Below are 5,122 nucleotides of genomic sequence, written 5' to 3'. Positions count from 1 at the left end.
ATTTGGTCTCAGAGTGCCTGTCACCTATAGAGTCAGATTTTACGAGTGCTGACCTCATTTGCTTCCTTTGTTTTTAATTGGCTGAGCAGCAGAGAAAAAGGAGGCAAAGAATACCATTACTACTCGACAAGTTAACATACATAAATGGCACTGTTATGTAGGGAGACTGTAATAAGTCATGTGACAGAGAGCAAAGGCAGCCCAGCGTGCAAAGGGAGCAATTTTCTGCCCCGCAAACAGCACTTCAGGTGCTGTCGTTCATCTTTCTGTGACTTGTTCTGTCAAAGTCCGCCCAGAGCAGAGGTGTTCAGGGACCCAACAGGCCATAAGTGTCCAGCTGAAAAACCTGGGAGATATCCCCAGGCCCTGGGAGTTCACTTCTTCGGTTGCACTGATTTACTTCAGAATGCTCCTTCAGGGAATCCCTGCCTTCCATTGCTTTACTTTCCCATTTCCTTTCTTGTCATCTTTAAAAATCCATTAAAGATCACGCATGCAGTTTCTGCAGGCTCAAATTTCTAAGATTTTCTGTCACTTAATAAAATGCACCCTTTCAGTAGGTTGTGGTCTCCTTTGTATTGTTAGGGCCCAGATACTATTAAGGCTTTTAATTAGAGGTGGTGATCACAGTTTAAGACAGCAAAAAGTGGCTGGAATCCTCAGGGGAGGCAATCTTTTCCCATCCGGGGATCTAAAATGGCCACTTGGCTCACATATCCACGACAGAAACACTAAGGATTATCAAAACAGGAGCCAAAATTAAAATGTAGTCCACATTCCCCATTTTCCCCTAATTATTTGTTTCAAAGACTTCCAATTGCCAAGGTTAAGTGATGATTGTCAACACCCACTGAAGACTGCTTTAAAAAAGAAATTTGGCTTTTAATTTGTTTACAAATCCAATTTCCAAGTGTACTCCTTACCCAGCAAAGCACAGATATCTCCTGAAATCTTTCCTCCCGCTGAGTCTTCTGTCTACAGCCGTCCACACGACTCCTTCACTGTATAATACCCATGCAGCCTTTTCCACAATAAAGGAAGATTACATCCAAATGCCACCTTGCTGATCGTATTCAGATTTGTCTATCATTTTGTGTGGTTGCTGCTTTGCCTTAGGTATTAGAATAACAATAACTCACCTGTCACATTCCACTAGCACTGCCTCACCTAGAAAATTGCTCTAATACTGCCTCGGATCTCACAGACCTTTTTTATTAAAAAAAATTTCTTTTGCACAAGCTTAGCTATTACAGCATAATGATTGAACTTTTATGGGAAGCCTACACATATATTTTTACTATATATTTTTTCTAGTCCAGCAGTTGTTGCATGTTGATTCTACAGCAGCTTGAATGATTCAAAGCCAATCATCTTTCGCTCATCTGTAAAACATGTAGTTCCCTTTTCAAACTACTGCCAGTCTCTATCTGGGTACCTTTAGTAAGTCATATTTCCAAATAGATAAGCAGCTATTCAAAGTGTTATTTATTTGGAGGTTTTAATATTAGGCAATATTTTTTTTTCTTTTTCTATTAGCAATAATCACGCCTCATATAAACCTCATTGGCTACAATACTGCCACTGTGCAAAGCTAATATTAGACAATATTATATGACTGTATGAAAGATATCTGGAAGTTTGGGGTTGAAAATCTGAGCTTAGTATTTCATTTCTTCTGACAAAAATTTAAATATACATGTTTAAAAACAAAATATAGTTCTTTTGAAACTGGCTTTTCAGAGAAATCCAAAGTGTGGCAAATGCCAAATAGAGATTTCTTTTCAAAATAAAATAGAGAAAATGGAGACATCTGTGTTAGTGTCAACAATTAAATGCATAGATTCTTGCACTGATGCTCTTTTTTAAATTGTGAAACCTGTTTAAGTAATTTTCAAGTAGCCACAGCCACAGGTAATTTGGTCTTAAGGCCCATGAGAGCTCTGACCGTGTTAACATGGCAAGCCGAATGAGAAGAAGGGTACCTTTTAAGTGCTATATAATGAAAACAAATGGTACGTTTAAAGCCTGCCACTGCCTTCTAATGTATGCCATGTTCCAGAGATGAGTAAGTTACTGAGAACAAAAACCATCTCATTGGCTAAAATACCCGGCACCAGTGTTTTTTTTCACATAATTAAACTGGACATGTTTGAGAAAAATGAAATGACAAAGATTCACTGTTAAGCTGCAAATAGTATTCAATGACATTATCAAATGCAGAGATTCTGAGGTTTGCATATTAATCGAGGGAAGGTGCTAATTTGAGTGCTTTAAGCTTCACTTACAAGGCTGTTTACATGCTTTGTTCCACCTGGACCTGTTTGGAGGTTTGTCAGAAACCTAACCAACAGAAAAATATTGTATTTGAAAATATACATGCATGTTTAATTAAGCCAGGGCCACTGAACATTCCTCAATATATTTAGCTGGTGAGGTTTAAACTCCATCAGAGCATCAGGCATTATCACCTTTTGAAGTATTGCTGAATCTTTAATATTTAAAGCACAAAGCAGACTGTAATAAAAAATTCCAGCAGACCCTAGAAGATTAAAGATGCTTTATAAATGTGACAGTTTGTAAATGGAACACCAGGATTAAAGGATCCCTCTGATATTTCACAGCATATTTTTCAGGTGTATGCTAAATTATGAATACAATTAAATAGCTGTAATTATTCTCCAGAAGTGGACAGCAAATTTAAATGCCTACGAAATTTGCAATTGGCTCCAGAATAGGGATTTATAGCATAGCAGCCTGAGTGGGCAAGGTAAATCTTCCTAGCAGGTATCAACCAAAGTTCTTTGAAATTCAGTGAGAACTTCACTCACCCCATCTGACACGTGTCCTTTAGGAGTCTGGAGCCAATGACTGTCCTGAATAAGGCCATGACTGCAAACATGTGTTGGGAAAGAATGAACTAAGGCTGTGATGCCAGAGGCATGTGTCTTAGGAGTCACATTTGTAATCACCATTAAGCAAAAAGGCTCTGGGACTTGTGTGTCCTGTGGCACATCGATCTGACCACACACAAGCAGTACCTGGCATAGAGCGGACTCTAATAAAGAATTTGTGGGATGAATGAATGAATAATAAATGTAAAATGTGCTTATTCTACTATTTTAATATTTTTATTAAGTGAATTTTCCTGGAAATTAAGTTTAGTGGGATTTAGTCAAAACCATGAAAAAGCAGAGACAATAGTGGTATGTTTTGCACTTGGAGCAAAAACATGTTTTATGGCTTTTCTTAGTTATCAAGTATTTCTTTGGGTGGTGAGATAGTGTGGGCCTCATGACAACAGGTACTGCTCTGGTCCTAGTCACCTATGGGAGCTTGGCCCAGCCACTGACACTCAATCAGCCTCAGTCTCCTCATCTAGAAAATGGGGGTACTAATCCCTTTTGAAAGATTAAATGCAACAATGAATGATGAGACCTTTGCTGGGCCTGAACACAAAAGAATTGTTTAACAAACAATAACGTGCCATTGAGAAAGTCAGCACAGGCTAATAGTTAAAAGCACAGGTTCTGGCCCAGACTGACTGGCTTTGAGTCCTGGCTCTGCCACTCCACTAGCTCACCTTGGGCACATTATTTGAACTGCCCATGCCTCAGTTTTCCCATCTCTAAAATGGAGACAACAATTGAACTTATTCTATAAGGCTATTTTGAAGATTGAATAAGTTGATATTTATAAAATGGTTGGAATTAGGCTTGGCACTTAGTAAGCAAATGAGGTTTTGTGAAATAAAACGAGCATTAACTCTGCCTGTCACACAGGAGGCTTTTCTGAAAAGGGGTGCTGAATCTATTACAACTCTCAGTGAGACAAATGAACTGCAGTTCAGAAACGACCCATGAGAAGTTTCTGTCATTAGTTTTGCAGCCTCCTAGGTGTCTGTGATAGAAGGCAAAGAACTGTGACAGCTGAATTTCTGGCTCAGGCCTCAAGGCTCAGCATGGGTTCTCCAAAATCTTGACAAATAACGCAGCTATTAGGAAACTTGTCTTAGTATTGAGAAAAAGAGGATCCTCCCAGCCATCTACCTCAGCAGGAAAGGCTGATATTATGTCTCAACTGCCCTGCTGAGACCCTGGGCCCTTCCCAGTCCCCAGTTAGATGACTAAGGGCATTTACTCTTCTTTATTGAGAACCTACACATGTCAAATTCTCTGCAAACCTCTTGTATCTCCCCAGAACAACTTCAGGAGGAAGAGGCTATTATTAACAGCATTTTACAAATGAGGGAACTTGGGCACAGAATGGTTACTTAATGTACCCAAGGCCACAGAATCAATAAAGGGCTGGGCTGAGACTCAACTCTGGCAGTCTGACTCTAGAGCCCATGTTACTAACCACTAAGCATACTGTCCTTTTGTAGGTGAAAGTGTGTGACTGCTCAGAAAATGCAAACTGAATTTTGCGTGAGTTCTAGTGAGTCTCAGTATTGAGGCAGAGTCATGCCCACTGCTCATATTTGTGTTTCTGTTATTAGAGTGTGTGCATTTTGGGTGTGGGCATGTGCACGTGTATTGGAGGATGTATGTGTGTCTCAATTTACTTCAAGGCACTGATGAAGCAGAATTTAAATTCCTTTTGCAGGAGAGACAATGACTAAGAGTGAAGAATCAATCAGTGGTCCGGAAAACTTGCATAGGGGCCTTTTTTTTCCTCCTAGAAAGAAAGAAATTAAAATCCAGGCCTTTTTCTTTTTGAGGTTCAGCATTATTACAACTCTTCTGATAGACTAAGATGACCCAGGCTTAAAGCTTTCTGTTGGAAAAATATACTCAAGATCCATAGAGAGTATTCTCTCTATGAAAAAAGTCTATCTAGATGACTTTGTTTAAAGCCAAGCCCTTTATACTGGGACAGGGCAGGAGGGAAAGAAAAGGGCTAGTTTCTATAAAATGCATGACTACAATAAAAAACTTCATTTAACTCAGCCCCTGGCCCTACAATCATTCTTTGGAAACAACACCTGATCAGTGAATGTAGAGTGATGATGTATAGTTTCAGGAAACTATGTGTTGTAGATTGTAGTAGTAATGGCCCCCACTTTGTTCATGCTTTCTCATATCCATGCCTCCGGTTATGCCCTCTTACACTGCTGCTGGGTTTA

The 5,122-nt window shown here is 39.4% G+C and overlaps 1 non-coding gene across 1 annotated transcript; it reads right to left on the bottom strand.

Annotated features, from left to right (window-relative positions):
* Nucleotides 1-1,452: 1,452 nt before the first annotated feature.
* Nucleotides 1,453-1,593, bottom strand: LOC114498179. Its single transcript, XR_003684630.1, has one exon. It is a non-coding gene; the product is annotated as a U4 spliceosomal RNA (small nuclear RNA).
* Between the last annotated feature and the right edge of the window lie 3,529 nt (nucleotides 1,594-5,122).

This window comes from Phyllostomus discolor, chromosome 5, assembly GCF_004126475.2.
Source record: "Phyllostomus discolor isolate MPI-MPIP mPhyDis1 chromosome 5, mPhyDis1.pri.v3, whole genome shotgun sequence".
NCBI classification, from domain to species: Eukaryota; Metazoa; Chordata; class Mammalia; order Chiroptera; family Phyllostomidae; genus Phyllostomus; species Phyllostomus discolor.
This window is presented reverse-complemented; position numbering and strand designations above follow the sequence as displayed.